Raw genomic sequence first — 24,499 nt, 5'->3', positions numbered from 1 at the left:
GTAACCACTATTGTCCATGAGTCTGTGTTTGTCCTGTTCATTTGTAATTTACAGTCTTTTTAGAAGACACCAGTTCAAGAATGATTTTTAAACTGAAAGTGGGGATTTCCAGAATATTGGAGTAAGGACCTCAGAAAATCTAATCCTCTTTAAAAGCAACGTAAACACTGACAGTATTTTCAAAACTAACTTTTTCAGAATTCTGGAAATTAACCAAAGGCCTTCAACAACCTGGAGAGCCTTTATTCATTAAAAACAGCTGATTTGGGGTAAGAACAGGGAGCTTTGTTCTGTTTCAACTTGCCACAATCCTATCTGCCTTTCCCTAGTTCCACAAGGAAAGCAGCAGGCTTGCAACCACAGTAGCTGTGAAAACCAGCAGCCACTGGAGGGGTCAGGCTCCCAAATATCCTTGTCCCCAGAGAATTCTCACTATTTGGCCTGTCTGGCAGCTCTCTGAAAAGGCCCCATTCACAAGACTTGTCTTTATTTGACCTGACTCATCCTTGCTCAGTGGAAAAGTCTTATCCTCAGGGCATTTGTTCAGTTGTTTAACATTGCATCTGCCTGAGGTGGTGATACCAGGAGAGGCAAAGAAGATGCTGGCCAAAAAACTTAAAAGAAGGATACGGGGATGAGGTAGGAGGCTTTAAAAAGCGCCAAGATATTTCTAGGTATCTAGGAGGCCATACACATGTGTAGAGCTGTGTACATGCCCAGGAAAGACTTGAGGAGGCCCTACTCACTCACCTCTGGCTGACCCTGAGAACCTGCGGAAGCAGGAAATGAAAGCTAAGGCAGAGTTGTAAATTGCGTTAACAGTGAAGGCATGCCCCAACACACAAGGTCCCTTGGCAAAGGGGGAGATATCGATTGGTTAAAGACATTTTAGAAAATTTCTGTCTAATCATTAGCTGACCCCTAAGGCAACTGAGAAGACTTCAAGTAGCCACACATAAGAAGGAATATAGACTTTATAGAATTGGTCCAGGAAAGTCACTAAACATACAAACAACCACAACAACCACAACCCTTGGGGAGGGATCCGATTTCCAAATCTGCTACATTATTCTATTTAAAATGTCTAGTTTTCAACAACAAAAATAAAATACAGTCAAAGGAACAGGTAAGTATGGCACATATACAGGGAAATAAGCAGTCAATAGAAACTGTCTCTGAGGAAACCCAGATGTTGTGCTTACCAGAGAAAACTTTGAGCTATTATAAATAATTCACAGTAAATCATGGCTAACGAATCAAAGGAAAGTATGTGAATGCCTCACCAAATGAAGAATATCAATAAAGAAAATATTTTTTTAAAAAATGAAAATCCGGAGTTAAAAATTTTAATAACTGAAATTGGTATTAATTTGGACTAATATTTTTAGGTTAAGGTACTAATTATTATTCCCAGATCCTCCATTAAGAAAATGATTCAAACTATGGTAAAGAATTGGTAGTTAGCTTTAGAAATCTCAGTTCCTTGGCAGGTTATATTCTGGGAGTGTGACTATGTATTTTCAGATTTAAGTTTTATTTGACAGTTTCATATGTTGTTAACAGGTATAAGTATATTGTATACATAGAATATCTTGGGCTCTTTCTAGATAAACCTTAATAAAATACTAAAAGGCATTCATAATCATCAATTCTCAGAACATTCTCCTGAATTAAGAGTTTATTCTTATTCTAGTTTTTAAGATGAGAAGAATATACTAAAGAGAATTTAAGCTTTGCCTGTTTCTTCTTAGTATGATTTCTAACATTGTGAGAGTTGCAGTACTCAAGCTTTTTTACAACATATCCCTCTCTCCTAAAGGAGCTTAATGGCACATACTTAGTTTTCAATATTAAAATTAATATGTTTAAGAATTTAACACCCCTCAAGGAACTGAAGACAGTTAAAATCTCTCTGAGCTTGCTTGCCTCTCTTCCAAAACTTAATTCCAAGAGACCTTCAGTCTGACGTGCAGTCTTTGTCACAAAATGTGTATACCTATTGTGTAGAAAGTTGTTTTTAGCTCAGGTGGAGTCTCTTAAGAGACTGCAGAAAAAATATCCGATTTTGAAATAAGTTTGGCACAACAATAAAAGTTGAATCATTTTTACAGAAATCTGAATTGTAGAAGTGAGTTATCTGTCAACATGTACATTAAATACATCTTTGACAAAGTTAATTCAAATAAATAGTTATTAAGAATTTAATTAAAAGAAAATTAACAAATTTACTATGTCTAAGGCACTGTGGGAGATTCAAAGATAGGTAAGATCGTGGTTCCTGTCCTCATCAAGGCTTACGAGTGTGAAGGGTTGTATATTAAAATACTTTAAAAATAATAAAGGAGAATTATAATAGACTTAACTTTTTGGAACTTACATAACCTTACCTAATGAAGTACAGAATAGACTAACAAAGTTCTAGATAATAAATTCCATTGTAACTTATAATATTGGTGATTTGTTCCTATGGGGAGAAAATCAGCTCTAATTTTGACTTGCTTTCAGGTTTATTTGAAGAAGAAGTAATGTGGCAGACAAAATGATTAAAAGCTCCAAACCATTTTGAATGGATCTTGAGCCAGTTGCAAGTAGCATGAAACAAGGAATGCATTGCTTTTGGGAATTGGCTGTCAGGATTAGGGATGTCCAGCAGACGAAACAAGATGCCTTGTACTAGGAAGCTGTTGAACTAGTGCTCTCAGAAGGGACTGCCATCTTCTCTCTCCCCCTAGGGATCTTAGTCTCCTTATTTAGCATTTGTTTACCAAGTTTAAAGAGGGAGTAGTTTAGCAATTTTGTAGTACTGTTTCAGCTTAAAAGCAAACCGTACATGGTTGAGGAAGAAAGGATGCACTTCCAATGTACAGAGAACATGCTGGTTTCACTTCTGTTAAGTCAGAGCAAGGGACGAGGCTTGTTAATTCTAATAGTATAATTTCTTTTTGGAATATACTTGTAAAAGCCTTATTTGCCCTCACAACAAACCAACTGTACTATTTTAAGCTAATCAGTTCAGTTATAAATTACATGACATGTTAAAAATTGTTTAGTTTTTAATTTTATGAAATGTTAATTAAATGAACTGTCTTCAAGGATGATTCACCTAGATATTAGTTAGCGTAGGAATAATGAGGTAGAAAAGGCTTTCCTGCCCTTAAGAAGTTTACACTTTAGTAAGAGAGCTGTTATGCACTGAAATAACTAACAAATAAGTGCCTTATAGAGGGATATATAAAACCTATAGAAGTTAGGGGGTGATAAGCATGGATGGCAGATTTTAGCTGAGATGACTGAAGAGTCATCTGGTTCACAGACATACAGATATTGAAATAAAGAAATTTATAAATCACCTGCATTTCCATGAACCTGCCTTCACTAGAATAAGCCTGTATCATTTTGAGCATTAGTGTCTAGGGATAGACATTTGTTGACATGGGAACAACTTATGCTAATGAGAAGTTAATTTTTAAAACATTGTTCCGGGGGCAAATCAATGGCAAAGAATCCTTCTAGGTCTGGGTTTTTAAGAGTAGTTTAAAGGAAGGGGCAGGATAATAAGTCAAATGAATTTGAGAAAAACTATGTCCCTAAATATGCCAGACACTGTGCCAAGCACAGCTAATGGTATAGTCCCTAGCTTACAGCCTAACAGGAGAACCCAGAATGCTGGATCAATGGAAGAACCTATCCCTAAATTCCATCACATAATCCCTGGGCCTTCTAAACTGGGTGAAGGGGAATATACCAGATGGAAAGGATACTTTAAAACCTTCCAGGAAAACTTTCCCCCTGGAATGAAGTGTTTTTGAAGAGGTAGTATGTGCGTATGGTATGAAATTTGAATTTCCAAATAAGATGGACAATAAGATGTAGATCTCCCTGCCTCCCAGCTACCCAGCTCCCCTCTCCAAAGGGAACCATAGCTGCCACCAGTTTCTTGTACATATTTACAGAGATAATCTATGCATATACTAGCATTTATGTACATATGCATACCCTTTTTTTTGCACAAAGAGTAGCATACTATGCATGTTTTCTATATCTTTTTGTAGCTAAGAATCAGTCTTTGAGATACTTCTACACTGGCACACCTAGAAGTGCCTAGTTCTTCTATTTTTTTACTTCTTATTTTGAAATAATTATAGATTCACAAGATGTTACAAAAATAGTATAGAGAGATTCCATATCACCCAGCTTCCCTCACTGGTGATTTCTTATACAACTTATATAACTATAGTGTATTATAAATACCAAGAAACTGATTGCCACAATATAACTAGACTATAGTTCCTGTTTCTTTTTAATGCCTGCTAGATATTCCATTGTATGGATGTACCATAGTTTATTTAACTAGTCCTTTATCGATGCATTCTTTAGATAGTAGCATTGCTGATATAGGGAAATATAGGAGACAATAAATATCCCAGTGCCACTGCTAGCACGTACATAGCCTTTGTGTGAATTAGGAAATAAATGCCCTCTCTGGCCGTATGCTGCACCACGGGTGCATGGCTTGGGAAGCAGAATGTAACTTGGATAACTGCATTTAGCACTTCCGCATATGTATCTTTTTGCATATAGGTGAGGATACATATGTAGGATATGGAGTGTAATTTAAAAGCTACAGCATGATATCAGTGTTGCGATTTGAAATGTTGAAGCTGTCTGCTTTCAGACTTTTCACATCCTCCCATCCCTGACCCATCTGTAACCCTCATCACCCCTTCCCAATACTTCAGTCACTTAACCTTTTCTATTATTTGTGTACATGTCTATATCCCACGTTGGATGGGATAAGCTCCTTTGATAGCAGAGACCCCATATGCTCTTTACTGTCCCCTTCTCACTCCATTATTACCTACCTAGATTATCGTTTTATATAAAAGTGTTGAGTTAATTTTTAAATTTTTTCTCAAGGCAAGGAAATTAAGAGCAGTGAATTTTTTAATCTACCTCTCAGTACTTCAAAAGGTGTCATGAAAATTTTAAACCAAAATTATTTTGAATTAAAATACCCACACATATCACATATGTAGGAGAGAGAAAGTGCATCATGAATTCAACCAACTAATGGGATACTGCAGTTCAAAAACATTAAGCATTATAGCATTGACAGAAAGAAAATAGAGTAGCTTAACTCCTTGTGAAATTGTAAGCAGGTTATTGGGTTTTGGTTCCACTGAATATTAAAATGGGAATAAGAATAATCCTTCATAAGGGCATCTTAATGTGTTCAAACTCAATGTGTTCAAAAGAAATACTGTTACAGATAAAAGAAAACACTTTAAAGCTCTATTCACAAAGAACCTAAAGTATTTTATATGTATTATACGTTTATGTTCAGTAAGTACAATTATGAGAAGTTGCATAAATCTCATGCTCTAAAAATACCTAATTTCATCAGGTCTTAACTTTATATGCAATATGCCATTGATTTAGGATGAAAATCATCCATTTTTACCAGTGGCCTTTTCATTACTGTTAAGCACTAGAAATGTTAATTACATTAAATATTTCTTTAAAACTTACATCAGTGGAACCATATGTGGTACATTTCAGTACTGCTGTAAACACAGAAAAATGGAAAAGTATCGTTTCTTACTGCAAAATAATTTGATTCTGAAGACTAAGCTCATGGCATAGTCAATGAATGGACTTGACATCCATATTAGATAGTTAATGTTTGCTTGCGCATGCTTTTTAAGGAGCTGAGGGATGGGGAAGTTGTATTGAATAAAACTGTAGGGGGAAAACTCTTCAGATCTAAGATTCACTGTAAGTTATCAAGTGAGAGTTGCTTTGCCAACAGCATATAAACATTTTTTTCATTATAGGGAGTGCTGTTACTGAAAGAGAATTGAAGAAAACATTTGTTTGCCATGATTATTTGCTGTAAATAATTTTTGTAACCAAATTAACAAACTACTGCAGGTTCATTATGAGATACAGCATTGTTATATAGAGGCTGTTATCCCGATGTTAACTATAATAGGTTTTTACCTGTATTCCAGGAATTAAAGCAAGTTAGATTGATTCCAGTAGGTTTTATTTTTCAGCTTTAGTGCTAAAATCAGATTGTGTGTGACTCTGAATCATGGTTCTATAAATTCTTGACTATACTAAGTAAATTACAGTATATCTTTCAGTACAATTATAAGAATGCTGTAACATGCTGGATCCTTTTCTTTAGCTGTTTTATGATTTAATTTCCTCCTGAACTTGGCTGGATAGGTTTTCATTCAGCTAGCATTGAAGATCACTGTCAGTTGCCACCTGAGTGCCATCTATGTATTTGACAGTTTACTGGACTAATAGGAGTTTAAAGAATAATTTGATTTGGCAAGCTTTCTGACAGGGATGAATATGATGGACATACCTACATACTTAGTGTGTGTTTATGTATGCTACACATTTCATATTAATCTTGGTCTGTAAACTTCCAGTATACATAAAATAATTTACCAGCTTGCTCTTCCTCTGGGACATACATAAGTAAACCATCTTTTCTACTTAATAAGTATTTGACTATTTCTATGGCTATGAGGTATGTTTCAATTTTTAATATAAATTGATGTAACTAAATTCGACATATATATTTAATCATCTCTCATTATCCATACTTCTATTAGGGACTGTACTGCAAATAGTGCAAAATAGTACTTTCCTTGCCTTCTTTTCCTGACTTTTTCTCTCATTCTGTGAGCTGCCTGTATGTGCCTTCCCTACTTTGCTCCAGTGCCTTCACTGAAGTGGCCATACCCCAAGCTGGTAACAGAGAGGGAAAACAGCCACACGTGGATAATGGAGATTTGGGTATTCATGATTATACTTGAGAACGGAGGAGGCATATTAGTCATGTTGAAGTTAACGAACTTGTTTGTTAGCGAAAGATTCACAGATGATTTTGAATTACGTTTCAAATCATAAGGATTTAGAATTCGATTTGGGGGGTGGGGACTAGACATTCCAATTAGCGAGGATCATAAACAGAGTTGATTGAGTAGTTTTGTTCAGGGAACTATCAGGAAATGAGAATATCTGAGAAATCTTGAATCAGGAGAGGGAAGAGTGAAAAGGCTTGAAATTAAAGCATCTATTCATTTTGACTTCATTTTCTGACCTATTGATAAATACTGGTATAGGGGTTATATGGTTGAATCAGAGCGAGAGATTGGTCGCATTTAAAACAGTCATTGTTGAAGGGAACATTGTGGTAGTTTAGCCCAGAGAAAGCTAAGGATTAGCTGTGAAGTTGAGTTTGAGAGCAAAGAATAGATACAAATAATAGCACAGGAAAGAAACGGTATAGTTTGGCATCTTACTGAATAATGTGGATGGTGACCTAGGGGTTCATGTTAGGCTCACACTATTTATCCAAAGAGAATGGCTATGCCATGACCCAGTGCATTTTGGAGAGCTCTGTCAGCCATCTGCTGATGAAGACCTATAGAATAAGATTGGTGCTTTTGTCTTCAGGTATACTTTGGAGGTCTCTAGTTTTTCCTCAATGCCTGAGAGTATACAATCTGACTCCTGAAATTTTGGTAGAGCTTTTGGGGGGAAATTAAGAGCAATAATGTTTGCTGATAATTTATGTGGCATGCATCCTGCCAGGTGTTTTACACATCTGCTTTTTTTCCCTGTTTCTTTACCAGATCCAACCTCTGTAAAGGTTTGTTCATTGGTAGGTGGATGAGTGGGCATTGTGCTGAGAGAGAATTCTCCACCCTGTCAAAGCCTTTGCCACCTAAAAAAAGCCCAAAAGCAATGGTGCCCCTTTGGCTTTTTGACCAGGAGCTTTCTGGCCTTTCCCCTTTCTTTTATTCTATCTTCAACTTATACTGTATGTGGCTCCAAGCCACAGATTTTGAGTTAAAGTGCTTTTCCACAGTTATGGTCCTCTCCTTTCTTGTTTCCCTTAACTCCCATGTTAAGTAGCCTTCCTCTCTGCCTCATCACTCCTCATTCACAGCTATTTTCTTATCATTTTCTGTGTTATATTAAATTCTACTTATGTGTTTCTCTTCTTCACTTACTAAGCTAGAAGCTCTAAGGGAGTAGAGATGGTATTTTTCATTTCTAATCCCTAGCGTATAGCACATAGTAGAAAAGGTGCTTCATAATGGTTTGTTGTACTAAATTGATGCTGTCCACTGCAGTTTGGCTTCTCATCTTGTTTATCCTTGTGGGATGGCCCTGTATAGTCTCTAACCCATGCTTCCTATTGAGAAAGAATGAGGGAAGGAAAACCTCTTAGCTCCTTTTTAGTCTCTTTTAATCCAGACAGCTGTACACCCTGAATACCTAGTTCTGACTTGCCTCTAGATAACAGACTGAGTCTTCCAAGAGCTAAGTCTTCCAGCTCTAACCCATACTGCACAGTGCCATGTAGACTAGTAACTTGGAAGACCGAGATGTAAGACATGGTTGAGGTGAGGAATTTTGAGCAGCAGCGTGCACACTAGTTTCATTCCAGAATGAGGACACCCAGGAAACCAAGGAACCTTTGGTTACCCAAGGTGTGAACTGCTCCAGATTCAAATTAGATCAGTTTATGCTAATTGCTGTCACTCTGATAGGCCCAATGGTTGAATGTGTTCTCTCCAACTACAACAACAAGGTGGCCTCTCTTTTCCAGGGTTGGAGAGGAAACCAGAACAATTTGAAAGTTCTTACTCAACTAGGTATGGAGGCGTAGCCATTTCCCTGAAGTGGAAAATCCTCTGATTCAACAACACTTCCTCAGTCTCAGATACATTAGATGACTGTAACAGTTAGTGTGTCTCTGTATTTTGATTTCTATTTAGGAAACGTATCCCCGGAAGGAAAGTTGACAACAGTAAGAACTGTTTTATCCTTCATCCACCTCTTTTGACATCCCACTCTTGAATTCTAGTAGATGGAATTCTTTTATCTTTGTTAAACCTGCTACCTTTATCAAGAAGGTAAATTGTTCAAACTCATTTAGCTCTGACTGACTTGAGAGCAGCATGTCTCATACCTGACAGAATCAGTGGCAGAAAGGCCATTGATTCTTCTAACCAGCCTCATTTTTATAACCAGTTGTTATAAAATTTTGCTTAGTTGTCCATTGGATCTCAGGAAACTATTGACATGAACATGATTTATTGAAGCACCTTGTATTCCTCCTTACCACCAAAGGCAATGAAGTAGTTCAGAAGAACCCTTGAACTGCTATTAAAATGCAATAGTAGCTAATCTAGGACACTCAAGATAAGCCTGATGATCTTTTACTAAGGCCTCTAGATTTTGGCCAATAAATTTGTAAAACCGGAAGCGTCTGGTGGAATGGGAAGAAAGAGAAAATGACCCTAAGTAACTTTTCATACATGCTCTGAGTTTTTAGGAGTCATGTGCCCATACAGCCTTCATCATACGTGGTGAGTCATAACCAGAGACTGTATACGGGTATTGTGAAACTGTGCAGTTCTTTAGCCATGCTGGTGTTGGGTTCTTTTAAAAATAGACCATTTCCAGACAGTAACCATATATTCAGGATTTCCCAGGACAGCCCTGATTTCAGTTTGTCGCATTGTGTTCATAAGTATACTCATTCATCAGACTGTGCCGAGTTTTGGTTTGGAAAATATAGACATTAGACATATAAGGACTTTCTTCTTACCAGCTGAGGAGAATCCATCACAGCATAGCCTTGCTCTTTGAACCCTTCCATTGTCACTGCCAGCAATTCTCACCCAAGGCTAGCAATCTCTGATTCGGTTCCCATCTTGTTTCTTCTTCTTTTAACCCTTCATGAGTTAACTCACCTCTCTGATATCTCTTTTCTCTGTTGTCTAGCAAATGGTATATCCTTATTCTCTCACAAAGCTACTCGTATCTAGCATTTGGGTGATACCCTTTGAAAAATAGCATACTTTCTTCCCAGGACATTCTTGGGAGTTGAAAACTGTTGCTGCGAGTTACTCATTTTCACAGGTCAGCAAAAATAAATTCAATAGGAAGCAGCACCACCACTAGCATTTATTGGGTGAAAAAAAAAATATTTTTTAAAAATCTCTTTTAATCCTTACAACCTGTGATGTTGGTATTATTTCCTTCTCACAGATAAGGAAACATGCTTGGAGAAGTTAAATAAGTTGTTCAAGATCTCTGCTTAATAGCCTCCATTTGGAAATGCTTGCTACATTCCAGATAAGATATTAGTTGTGTGCCTACCAGACTCAGAATTGTGGATGACCTGACCAAACATTCCAACCCCATGTTAGAGAAGAACCTTAACCTATGTACTTCCTACCACTAGGAAATATATTTTTCTGTACTCTTGATAGGTGAATATTTATACATCCTTGTTATATACCAGTGGTTCTAAAATTTCAGCATGCATGAAATTCACCTGTAGTGCTTGTTAAAACACAGATTGCTGGCCCCACTCCCTGAGTTTCTGATTCAATAGGTCTGGTGTAGGGCCTGAGAATTTGAATTTCTAACAAGTTCCTAGATGACCCCAATGTTGCTGGTCCAAAGACCACACTCTGAGAATCATTGTTATAAACTAATCATTTTTTTTTTATTCAACGAATTATTATTTAGCACTTAAATGTATTCCAGGTACTAGCTAAGCATTGGGGGGATGTAATAGTGTAAAGGGCAGACAAGGTCTTTGTTTATACAAAACTTATAGTCTAGTGGGGGAAACAAGACTGAACTAATTTTATTTGAGATAAGTAAACAGATCAATATAGAGAATAACAGAGTTGGTATCCTTTATATTAGATAGGTTGAGAGAAAGTTTCTTTGAGAAGCTGATATTTAGTCTAAAACTTAAAGGATCTGAAGAACTTATTAAGACTTTGAGCTTTGGCTTTTCTCAGGTCCAACTTCTGTTGTCGTCACTGGTGCTGATTGCCTTGGGAGAACTCCATGAATTTTAGACTGGCCTCTGGGCAATTCATTCCTTGGCACTTTTTGTGGCCCTGGCCAAGCTCAATTGCATACTTCCTTTATGACTGTTTCTCTCCTTTGCACTTCAACCTCCCCCCACCTAATATTTGAAGGATAGGCTAATTTTGTCTTCGGGCTCCACCTAGGTCACATTTCTTGGTATCTGATGGCTTGGTAAGAATGTATACCAAGGACTGGGCCTGTGAGCCTGCCATTCATGGCCACTGCCTTCATCTTATAACTATCAGTGACATTTTAAGATTCTGTTTTCTTGCCAGTTGGCAAATTTGCCTCAAAGGGTAGCAGTAAAGGAATCCACATGACTCCCTAGCTACCCTGATATGCAGTTTCTTTAAAGAAGATCCCCAAGTTCTTCTTGTGATCTAAGAGGACACTTTCTGCTTTCCAAAAGCCTATCAGAGCAACACAAAACCACACCTCACTTCTAGTTGTATTTGACCAAACCTAGAAAAACTTCTAGGCAAATGATGGTGACTTTTCTCCCAGCTATCCTTATCGCTTGCCATCAGATTTTGAGCTCTGAAGTTTGACTGATGACTTACATTTTTTTCCCCTTTGGATCTGCCCTGCCATGATTTAACTAGCCTTTGCATGGAAACTTGCTGCCGCTGGAACAATTTCTTTGATGTACAGTTTCACTCTGCTTAAACTAAACATTTCCTCTGGTGTTCTGTACCTATAGAGGTTAAAGGGACTCCTACCACATATTTCTTTGGGTATTTTCAGGAAGAGCATTTCTTTTGGCGTAGGTATACTTTTTGGGGGGATAACAGTTCTTTAGTCACCTCTCTATAAGTCCCCAAACTAGAGGATGTTTATCAGATGGGAAGTACTGGAAAATGACTTTTTTGGTTGCCAAGGATATCCTGAGTTTACTTAAGAAATTTTTAAAATAGTTATCCAGTGCATGTTTAATGGGCTATGATGTCTCTTCTACCTACCCGCACTTAGGGACCAGATTTAATTGCTTTATCAAATTGAAAATCACCTTTTCCCTGTGGATTCAGAATTTTCTTACTGTTAATCTGGTTACTGATGGTATAGAGTGCATCAGCATTTTTTGTTAATCCATATATCAATAAAAAAATGACTGAAATAACAAAAAAGGAGATAGTGTGCAAACTCACTCTTATCTAGAGATGATAAACCTTTTCTATGGCTCTGGAGTTGGCCCTAGTTGTTGATGTCAGGTCTGCCCCATACCGGTGGTGTCTTAGGCTTAAGTAATCCAACTGCTAAGCCTCAGTTTTCTCATCTGTATAAACCTTTTTAATAGGGTTTCTGGGAAGAGTAAGATGCATGGGAAAGCTAATCACATTTGACTCATAGTATGCTCTCATTGAATATCAACTTACTTTCCTCTTTAATGTTCCTCTTTAAAGCCCTGAACCACTTGAGTAAAGCGTAATCTCTCAGGGTGCACCCATCACACCAGAATCTTACATTTCCCTAGGTATAGAATCCATTCAAGAACCACCTGTAAAATTATAATACTTATTTTAACAAATTATAATACTCAGAGTATCCCTACTTCTCTCAGGTATCCAAGGAAGGAAATTAACAGTTATTGAGGGGCTCGTTGGCCAAAAATGATGATAACATAAATAAGTATACCTTTATTGGAAAGGCATTATAATAATCGGCAGTTTCCAGGACCTTTTAAATGCCTAGTGTCCTTGGATATCTATAGCAGCCCATTAAGCAGACAGTGCACTTGCATATCCATGTCTGAACATGAAGAGAATTGGATGACTCCTTTATGGTCTTTTGACTAACAGATGGTAGAGTTGAGCCTTGGGCCTGTGTCTTTGGCTACCCATCCCTATTTCTATCCCCTTCCTACCATATTATAGCATTTTTATCCTACTATACTGCATTGATTTGAACTTTGAGATTCGGATACATGATTTACCCAATCACTAGAATTCTAAGAACAAAACATCTCTCAGTTTTCCCCCTGATTTTATCTCTGAGACATTTATGTCTCTAAGAGTATCTTTAAAGTGTGAGAGTTTCAAACTCTACTTAAGGGCCTGAGAAAGCTGTTTATGCCTTTGATATAAATTCTTTGTGCCACAGTTAGACATTCACTACACATTTAAAACTGGTATTTCTTGGGCCTAGACCCACAACAAAATTCTCTTTCATTCATTCAACAAACATATTTAGCCCTTTCTATGTTCCGGGGACTAGGGATGCAGCCGTGCCACAGACAGATTTCTTGGAACTTACAATTTAGTGGGTAGACAATAAACAAATAGTGATATGTGTTGTGAAGAAAAATAAAGCACTTTAAAATTTTTGCTCAAGCCATGAGATTATTAAATTGCAATAGCTAACAGTGACTCCTGGTAGACTCTTTGAAAGTTATTTGGGAGGAAGGCTTCAAGAGAGGAACATTATCTCTGACAGCCCTTAGCTTCTACCTTTCTTTCCATTCTCTGGACTAAGGCCTCTCTTTCTTGTATGGTTGTGAACAACCCTGATAGAGCTGGATTGTAAGGACATGGCCAAACACTTAAACACAGACTGGAGAGAAGGCTGTTAGGAATAAAACACCTTTAGAGAAACAATTTTACAACTACTTTAAAGTTATGCTTATCCTTTATTCTTTAAATGTAATGTATTTGCTTTATAGTGTGTTACCTGAAGAACGGTGAAGATAGATGGATTTTAAAGTATCGATTTAACTATGCTATGTTTAACAAAACACAACATAAAAAAGCAGCCTCGGATGCTTCTAGTTTTATGGTGTAAGACCGTAGAATAAGTTTATTTGGCACGAGCGTTTTAAGTTTTGAGGAAGAGGGATTCTGCAAGTTGGAAAGAAGCCATTCTTACCACGAGGCAAGTGTTCTTGAGTTTAATTTTTAAACTATAACTGCCATTTGACCTTAAATTAAGACAGTCTGTTTCCATTGTGGTATTTTACTGGTTTAACAATGAGAACATTTAAAGCAGCTGCCACCAATTAAAATAATTCATAAATGCTGGTTGTAAATAAATATTCTTGAAGTTTTAACACAATAAAGTCACTCTTTTTTTTTTTAAATTTTAATGGCACTGTCTCTCTGGAAAGCAATTTGGTAAAATGCATCAGGACCTTTGAAAAATGTTCATATACTTTGATCTGATAATTATGTTTCTAAAAATCTATCTTCAGAAAATAAATCTGAGATCTGAATAAACTTTAATGCGTAGAGATGTTCCCCACAGTTTTAAAGAGAAGGAAATGATTCCCCCAAATTATAGTTCACCCATATGATGAAATATCATGGAGCCATTAAAATATTTTTGAAGAATTTTAACCATGTAGGAAAATGTTTATGTACTTAAGTTAAAAAATAAACTATACAAAACTGTACAGTATGATCTTAACCATGTGAAAGTATTTCCATAGAAAAAGACTGTCAGGAAACATAAATTTTCATTTTCTTTGGGTTGTGGGATTATGTGTGATTTTTATTTTCTTCTTTCTACTTTTCTGTATTTTCCAAAAATTGTCTTACAGTGAACCTGTATTACATTTATAGTGAATTTAAAAATGTTATATAAGAGTTTTAATCCTTTCTTTCAATGGGATGCTTGTTATTAATACTCAGTCCATTTATATTATTATGACATAATTTTTTCCAGATTTTTATCTTTAGAGCATTTCTTTATAGTGAAGTTTTATGTTTTTAATCTTCTATTTTAATTTTTATGATATACACAGTGTCAACGATTTTATGCTAGCTCCATTTTCCAGGTGTTCTTTAAAGCCAATAATTCAGTTCCACATTAGAATCCTATTTTTCAGGTGGTTTATATTAAATAATACACAGTCAGAGTATGTGGTAAAGAGAGTTGGCCCTGGAGCCACAATGCCTGGCTTCCGAATCCTGGCCCCGCCACTTAGTAGCTATGTGACCATTGACAAGTTAATTACTGATTCTTGGTTTCCCTATCTGTAAAATGGGAAATAATAATAGTATCTACATCATAGGGTTGTAGTATGGATTTAAAAGAATTATTACATGTAACTAGTTGGAAAAGGTCTGGCGCATAGTAAATATACTCAGTAAAAGTTAGCTGTTTTCAGTAGTATATACACATGCACATACATATACATACATATGCATAAACATATACATATTGTCATGATCATTTGCCAAATGCTCCTTTTTATGTGTCTTTTATACAGTTGTAATTTTTAAATCACAATTTTTTTCTTATTATGTAATTAGATTTAGTTTTGCTATTATGCTTTGAAATTATTTTAAAGAATTCCCATGTTTTCAACAGTAGAAACCTTATTGATTTGTTTTTCAATCATATTTTGTTTTCCCATTTTTGGAATTGATCATTCATGTGAGCCAGATGGATGAAGGTTGGCTTTGTTCTAGGTATAAAAGAACTTCCATGTATATAGATATATTCATTACTGGTTATTCTCATGTATTATTTACCTTATTTATTAAAGTACCATTTGAGTAGAGAAGGAGAGAGATGAGCAGGTGAGTTTGAATGTATTCCAAAGTAATAAAAAAACGACTTTTAGTTCATTTAAATTGTATACCCTATGCTCTGGTATTTTCTTCAGATCGTATAAATCTTTTTTTTTTTTAATTTTTTTAAAAAAATATTTATTTATTTATATATTTTTACACCTACAGCACCTGGTATATCCTAGGCGGTCTCCCATCCAAGTACTAACCAGGCCTGACCCTGCTTAGCTTCCTAGATCAGACGAGATTGGGCACATTCAGGGTGGCATGGCCGTAGGAGATCATATAAATCTTTCACCTTATACCCAGATTTCTCTAATTCAAACTGATCTTCCAAGACAGATTTGAGGTGAAAAGAGAGCTACCATTTAGTGAATCATGCATTGGGCTAGACCCTTACATATATTATGTAATTTGTAGTCCATATGAGAACTAGTTAATTATAAGTAAAACAATCATTTGGCAATTTTCCTGTCTTACATTACAAAACGAGAAATGTGTTCCTGTAGAAAACAATTTAGATTTAATTGATTAACTGTTCTTTATTGCTAATTACAATAATTTCGCCATTGCTCTTTTTCATTTCTTTGAAGAAGAGGTACTTTTGTTGTATGTTTACATTTGCAGAATGAGGAAAGACTCTGGGCAAGTTTGAAAGCATGAAGCTGGTCACTGAAAGACTCTTTTCAAATAAAAAGATTTTTTCATCAGTCTAGCAATATTTAGTTGAGGCCTGTTGAGTCCCAAGATCTGCATCTTTGAATGGCAATTTGGTTAGTGTTTAATGCCAAGAAGGGGTGGGAAAGGTAGGCCTGGTGGGAAATTACATTTCCCATGGTCCTTGGTTTTATAACTATATAGAAGCCCTGGACTGAGTATGAAGTTCCATATGTGCATTTCATACCTGAAGTGGAGAGACGGGTCTAGTTTAAAATATTTTTTTATCTGTGGGATTTATCTAGAGAGCAAAGGTTTCAGGTGTTCTTTCTGATTTTAAAGAAGAGGACTAGGTGGACTCTAGGGGGAAAATTAGCTTTCAGGGATAAGCATATTCAATAGCTCAGGTGACAAATCTTGCTTTCTTTATTATTGATGTGATGAAGCTGAGTAGGTCACTGTTATTTCCAAACCCTACACACCACCTTTGGCTAACTTGTAGTCTGCCATGTACCTGGCAGTTCAGCTGGAGGCTGTTTAAACCATAAATATACAGAGAAAGTTGTTGGACTGGTGCTTGTTGGTAGGACTGCCGTGTTCTTTCTTATCTTCCCAGGGAGTTTAGTCTTTTTGTTTAGCTTCTACTTCATTATTTACAAAGTTACAGACTTTGAAGTAGGCAATGATATAGGACTACCTAAAGAGAAGTGTAAAGCAAGAAGGTAAGCAGTTATCCTACTTATTTTACTACCTTACTTCCTCAGACAATGTCATTCATGTATTTTGCTTTTTTTTTTCTCATAGGCTCCGCACTGACTTGCTTACTGCTACCCTTATTTTCTTTGCCTCCCATATTAAAAGCTGACTCAATTTACTTTCTGATCATTAAACTATCATGGTATTGCCTAATGTGTTACTGGGAAATTTTTAAAATAAATTTTAATACAATAATCTAATGGAACATATCACAGTAATTTTTTTTCAGTTCTATCATAAAAGAGTCGCATATCTGGTTTAGGTAGTGTAGAGTTCCAGTCCTTAGATGACTGCCTTTCTATAGACATGGCACTGTTATCACAATATCTGTGCTATTAAGACTATGATAAAGTAAGTGTTACCTAGTACAGTAGTGAGGTAAATCGCTGTGCCATAAGAGTGTTTAAATCATCATAGCTGAAAAAATAGCCCTTTAAAAACAGCAGTAACAAAACACACATACATCAGACATCGTTCATGATTATTAGTAAATTCAAGATTTTTTAGCTGTTGTAAATAAGGTTGTTCAGATTGCATTTTTAAAAAACTTGTATGGAGGAAGAATAAGAGGAGTGAGCTATTTTTGGCATGGACTTATAGAAAGAAATATCAGTGTGACTGGTAACTGACACTTTTGTCAACTTCAGTTTCTACATGAGTGCTCTGATTTTTTTTTATTTCATTACTTTGGATTTTAGAGTTCTTGATTTTATATATTTTTTAAGACTGACACCTCTAACCTTTTGGTTCTGAGCAGTACGTTGCCCCTGAAATTGGTTGAGTCACTTCATATTCTGAGAGTTCACTACCTGTCAAATCTGAAGAGATCTATCCATTTTGCTTTCTGCTTCCAGAGCCATTTTCCTGCTTGCTGTAGTCTTCTATTAGTGGTAGGTTTTTCCACTTTTAATATATGAAACCTCCAGAGTTTGATCCTTAAAGTAACTCAGTGTTGAAAGGGTTAGATACTTCCACTTTGGTCCATCTGAGAATAACTGGTATAACACTTGTTTCCTTCTGCCTCATATACTCTGTAAACAACTAGGAACTGGACAGAATATATGAAACAACTGTCTTCAGACATTGGGCAACAGGTAGCACAGGACTGTGATCCCTGAGAAAAAAGGAACAAATGAAGGGAGCCCTACAGTCACCCTGGCTTTTTGCTTGCAGGAAGTTTCTGGACCATAGCATTGTGCGAGGGAACCTAAGCAGAGCTTGCAGTCTTGTTGAACTGATGAGACAGAGATAGGAGCTCAGAGAGGCCTAGGCAGCAGGAATTTGTAGAGCAAGTACTATGGGGAGCTACTCAGAGAAATAGCTCCAGAAATCTGCATAAACGTCCCCTTTATTTTCAGCTGAATATGAATTTGTGCATGTGTTAAACACCTAAGGCATTCAATAGAGACCCCAGAAGGGTCACACCTGAATAATAGGGCTAACGTAGCCCTAGAGTAAAGGGCACCTGGAACCCAAACGAACAAAACTTAAAAACAAGCCTTGAAAAATAATTATCCACAAATAATTTAGATTCATGACAAAATAAACTTCAACATACTGAGAAGGAAGACAGTAAAATAAAAATGCTCAATAATATAATGATTGTAGTATCTTATATCCAAAAATTACTAGATATTCCAAGAGGCTCTAAAATGTGATCCATAACCTAGAAGAAGTTAGTCAATAGAAATGGAACCAGAAATGAAGGTTATAGAATTATCAAACAAAGACTTTAAAACAGCTATGAAAAAAAGAAATATAATGAGGAAAGAAATTGAAGATATATTAAGAACCAATTAGAACTTCCGGAGCTCAAAAGTATAGTATTTGAAATGAGAAATTCACTGGATGATTTTAATAGCAGATTAGACTGAAGAATAAAAGATCAATGAATTTGAAGACATAACAATAGAAATTATCCAATCTGAAACTGAGAATGGAAAAAGAAAAAAGCTTTAGTGAACTGTGGGACAATATCAAGCAGACATATATGCAATTGGAGTCCCAGAAGGAAAGGAGAGAGAGAAATGGGCAGAAAAAAAATTAGTTGAAGAAATAATGGCTGAAAGTTTCCAATTATGATGAAATCTGTAAACCCATAGAAGCTCCATGAATCCTAAGTGGGATAACCACAATGAAAACCACACTATGACTATTATAATCAAGTTGCTGAAAACCAGTAGAGGGAGCATTAAAAAAGAAGCTAGAGGGAAAAAAGATGCATTCACATGGAAGAACAAAGATAAGTCGTATGTCTCATTAGAAACAGTGCAACAATACAAGTGAGAAGACAATGGAATGATATCTTTAAATTGCTGAAAGAAAAAAAAAATATTGTCAACATCAAATGCTATCTCCAATGAAAATACCTTTAAAAGATTAAAGCAAAATAAATGGAGCACGTCATAGGGAATGCAGTTAGCATTAATGTAATGGCTAGATAGAGAGCCAGAGGAGAGAAAGAGCAATAGAGGGATCGTTTTATAAACTATATAAATGTCTAACCAATGTACTGTATGCTTGAAACTAAAAATTAAAAAAAATAAATGAAGGCGAAATACATTTTTTTTTTCAAACAAACAAACTAAAACAATTGTCACCAGTTGACCTGAACTACAAGAATATTAAAGGAAGTTCTTCAGGCTGAAGGAAAAATGATACCAGATGGAAACTGGATCTCTACAAAGTAATGAGTGCCAGATAAGTGTGATAAGTATATATCTTATCATAAAAATATAGCTTTTTCTCATTTTAAAATTTATTTAGGACGTGGTTGCATAGTATAGCGGTTAGCACGTCTGCTTTACATGCAGAAGGTCCTGGGTTTGTGCCCCAGTGGAGCCACTGTCCATGGTCTACGGCCATACCACCTTGAACAATCCTAATGTCTGATCTCGGAAGCTAAGCAGGGTCGGGCCTGGTTAATACTTGGATGGGGGACCACCTAGGAAGAACAGGTGCTGTAGGCATAAATAATAATAAATAAAATAAAATTTCTTTAAAAATTTAGTGATTGTTTAAAGCAAAATTAATTATCATGGAATTTATATAAGGTATGACCATAGCCTCAAGGGATTAGAGGAGTTAAATGAAAGTGTGCTGCAAAGGTCCTTATGTTATATATATAGTGATGTAATATTACTTGAAGGTAGTTTGCAGTAAGTTAAAGATTCATCATATATATAACCTGGAACAAACAACAAAAAGGGCACAACTAATAAGCTCATAATGGCAGTAAAAATAAATATTAAATACACTCATTTAATCCAAAAGAAATCATTAAAAAAGAACAAATAACAGATTAGAAATACAAACAAAACAAATATCAAGTGTAAACTTGATAGACAAATATAGCCATATCAAAAGGACATTAAATATAAGTCTAAATACTCCAATTAGAAGGCTGCATAAAAATGCAAGACCCAACTTTAAGAATAAAGACATAGGTTAAAAATAAAAACATGGAAAAAGGCATATCATGCAAACACTAATCATAAGAAAGCTGGAGTGATTTTGTTAGTGAGACACATTAGACTTCAGGACAAATAGTATTACTGGAGATAAGGGGAACATTTCATAATGGTAAAGTAGTTCATCAAGAAGACAACAATCCTAAATGTATGCTCCTAATAGAGCCTCAAAATACATGGAAAAAAAAAAAAAGATACAACTGAAAGGATAATCAGACAAAACCAAAATTTGGGTTGGATATTTCAATACTCTCAACTCAGTAATTGGTAAAACAAGTAGACAAAAAATCAGTGAAGCGATAGAAAACCTGACCAACACTGCCAGTCAACTATACCTAATTGACATTTGTAAAGCACTGGACCTAACACTACCAGAATACGTTTTCTTTTCAAATCCACAGAGTATATTCACTAAGACCGTATCCTGGGCCTTAAAACAAGTCCCAGTACATTCAGAAGACTTGAAATAATACGAAATATATTCTCTGACCAAAATGGAATTAAGTTAGAAATAAAAATACATCTGGAAAATTCTCCAATACTAAGAAATTATACAGTATACCTCTTAAATCATGAGTCAAAGAAGAAATTGTAAAGGAAATTAGAAAATAATTTTAACTGAATGGTAATGAAAACAACATTGAAATTTGTGGGATGCAACTAACAGTGCTTAGAAGGGAATGTATAGCTTTAAAATAAGGAAGATCTAAAATCAGTAAGATTCCACCTTATGAAGCAAGAAAATGAAGAGCAAATTAAACTCTAAGAAGAATAAAATATTAGAAGTATAGAAATCTATGAATTGGAAAATAATAGAGAAAAATCAAATCAAAAGCCAGCTCTTTGAAAAGATAAATAAAAATTGATAAATCTATAGCTAGACTGATAAAGATAAAAAAGAGATAAAAATACAAATTAACACAAGTTACCGCTATCAGGAATGAAATAAGGATATCACTACAGATCCTATAGATATGAAAAGGATAATAAGGGAACATTGTGAATAACTTTATGCTAACAAATTCTACAACTTAGAGGAAATGGAAGAATTCCTTGAAAGACACAAATTACCAAAACTGATTCATAAAGAGGTAGAAAATCTAATCTTAACGTCTATTAAAGAAATTAAATTTGTGATTTAAAATTGTAATTAAAAGCTAAGCTCCAATGATTTCAAAGGTGAATTCTATAAAGTAGATATGGAACATATAAACCAAACTTGTAGAAAAGAGAGGATAAAATTCTTCCCAGCTCATTCTATGAGCCTGGCTGGCATCACCGTGATACCAAAAACTGACAGATGTAAGATAAACCTTCACCTTTACCTCACAGTACACAAAAAGCAACTCATAATGTATTGTAAACCTAAATGTAAAAGCTAAATTTTTAAATCTTCTAGAAGAGAACAAGTGAAGATCATGACCTTTGGATAAGGATTTCTTCTATTGGACACAAAAACATGAGCCAGAAAAGAAAAATTGATAAAATTCACCTTCATCAAAATTTAAAACACATGTTCTTCCAAAGATACTATTAAGAAAATGAAGATGCAAACCACAGACTAGGAAAATATTTGCAATACATGTATGTGATAAAGATTGGTATTCAGAATATATTTTTAAAAAATATATACAACTCAATAAAAAGACAATCCAAATTAAAAACGAATTAACGAGTTGAACAAGCACTTCTCAAAAGAAGATACATTGTAAATGAATATTAACCACTTGAAGAGTGCTCAACATCCTTAGTTATCAGAGAGCTGCAAATTAAAACCACAATGAGCTATCTATCCCTACACATTAACTTGAATTTAAAAAAACAGACTATACCAGGTGTTGATGAGGATGTGGACAGCTTTTACACAATTCTGGTAGAAATGTAATTGGTACAGCCAATTGGAAAATTGTTTGGCAGTTTCTTATAAAGTTAAATATACGTCTACTTATGGCTCAGCAATTCTCTTTGTAGGTAGTTACCTAGGAGGAATGAAAACTTACATTCCCACAAGAACTTGAATGCAAATATTATCATAGCAGCTTTATTTTTAATAGCTCCAAACTGCAAGCAACCCAAATATTTATCAGTGGATGTGTAGATAAATAAATATGGTATATCCAGTCAGTGTAATACTACTCAACAATTAAAAAAGGACCAAACAATATAGATGAATATCCAAAGTATTATTCTAAATGAAAGAAGCTAGACAAAAAGACTGCATATTGGATGATTCCATTTACATAAAATTCTAGAAAAGACAAAACGATAGTAACAGAGAATAGGTTAGTGTTCACCAGGTTCTAAGAGTATGGAGAGGATATTGATTGCGAAGAGGCACGAGGGAACTCTATGGAGTGATGGAAATGGCCTATACTTTGTGGTTTAGGTTACATGGTTGTATACATTCGTCAAAATTGAATTTTACACTTAAAATGGGTGCTTTTATTGTATATAAATTATACTTTAATAAAGTTGATTTTCTAATTAATTTTTTTTTCCAATTACAGTGATGTTCAATATTGCTATTAGTTTCAGGTGTACAGCATAGTAGTTAAGACATTTATATCTCTTACAAAGTGGTCCCCCCAATAAGTCTAGTACCCACCTAGCACCATACATAGGTATTGCAATATTATTGACTATATTCCCAATGCTGTGACTATTTTGTTGCTGTCAATTTGTATTTCTTAATCCCTTCACCTCTTTCACTCAGTCCCCTATAACCCCTCATCCCATCTGGCAACCATCAGTTTGTTCTCTATATCTATGAATTTGTTTCTGTTCTGTTTGTTTATTTATTTATTTATTTTAGATTCCACACATTAGCGAAATCATATGGTATTTGTCTTTCTCTGACTTATTTCTCTTAGCATAATACCCTCTAGGTCCATCCATGTTGTTGCAAATGACAAGATTTAATTCTTTTTTATGGCCAAGCAATATTCCATTGTGTATATCTTTTTATCCAATTGTGCCACATCTTTTTATCCAATTGTCTGTCAGTGGACACTTAGGTTGCCTCCATATCTTGGCTATTGTATATGAAATATCTTTCTTTGTGTCTTGTTATAGCCTTTGTTTTTCAGCCTATTTTGTGTGGTATGAGTATTGCTACCCTAGCTTTTTATTTGTTTCCATTTTCATAAGATATCTTTTTCCATGTCTTTACTTTCAGTCTGTGTGTATCTTTCAATCTAAAGTGGATCTCTTGTAGGCAGCATATGTTTGAGTCTTGTTTTCTTATCCATTCATCCACCCTGTCTTTTGATTGAAGCATTTAATCCCTTTTCATTTAAAGTAATTATTGATAAGTATGTAGTTATTGCCATTTTAGTATTTATATTTTTGATCTTATAAAGTTGATTTTTAAAAGGAAGCTCTTTGGAGGTGAGGATGTCAATTCCATTTTCAAACAAACAAACAAACAAACAAACAAAGAAAACATCAACCTCTTGGATGTTCCTGAGAGGTTGAACTGTTTTCTGCAAGAGGAAAGAGTGGAGGGAAGCAAAGGCAGCATAAACAGCTCTGGTACAAAATATAGTCTTAGTTGAGTACTTTGTCCCTAGATCTTGCCTTTCTTCTTCCCCTTAAAATAATAAGGGCTTGCCATATTCCTGCTACAAAGCTGAGTCGATCCATCAACTTTCTCTCAAAGGAGCAAGTAATCTAATACAGGACCTTAAAATCAAAAGAGTTATTTTTCTAAACCCAGAAAACGTGAAAAACATACATAAAATAATTTTTATTACAGGTCTTATTTATTAAGCTGGCACATTTCATTGGATCTCCTTGGAATGGGAAACAAGATAAAAATCTAGAATGAAGAAGCTGGATAACTTTCTATATTTTTATGTTAGTGTTTAAATCAGTCAGCATATTTATTTCCTATCTACTCTTTCTGGTCATTGAGTGGGTTCTCAGGGTAACACAAGATGGTAGAAGATAGGTCATTAGCTGAGGAGGTAAGATATAGGAATAAAGACCAAGCCAAACCAAAACAGAAAAACCCTTAGTTGTCTTCATTGTTTTGTTTGAAGTGTTATGAATTCCCCTGACCATCTGGTGTCCAAATTGTCAAATTGAAGTCCCAAAATGCTCTTCCATAAAAGTTTTTAATGATAAAAAATGAGTCGACTGTGTCAATCGTCATTCTAAAACTCCTGGATCTAGTTACCCTAGTCT

The 24,499-nt window shown here is 35.3% G+C and overlaps 1 protein-coding gene and 2 pseudogenes across 1 annotated transcript in view; 2 read left to right on the top strand and 1 right to left on the bottom strand.

The window, feature by feature from the left end:
• The window catches only part of AMMECR1 (AMMECR nuclear protein 1), a 101,541-nt gene that overhangs the window by 16,997 nt on the left and 60,045 nt on the right, over positions 1-24,499 (top strand). The window lies entirely within an intron of this gene.
• LOC120612330 (uncharacterized) lies at positions 15,591-15,710 on the bottom strand (annotated as a pseudogene).
• Positions 19,698-19,813, top strand: LOC120612341 (uncharacterized; annotated as a pseudogene).

This window comes from Pteropus medius, unplaced genomic scaffold, assembly GCF_902729225.1.
Source record: "Pteropus medius unplaced genomic scaffold, Ma_sr-lr_union100, whole genome shotgun sequence".
NCBI lineage: Eukaryota > Metazoa > Chordata > Mammalia > Chiroptera > Pteropodidae > Pteropus > Pteropus medius.
Note: the sequence above shows the minus strand (reverse complement) of the source record. Positions and strands in the feature narration are given on the sequence as shown.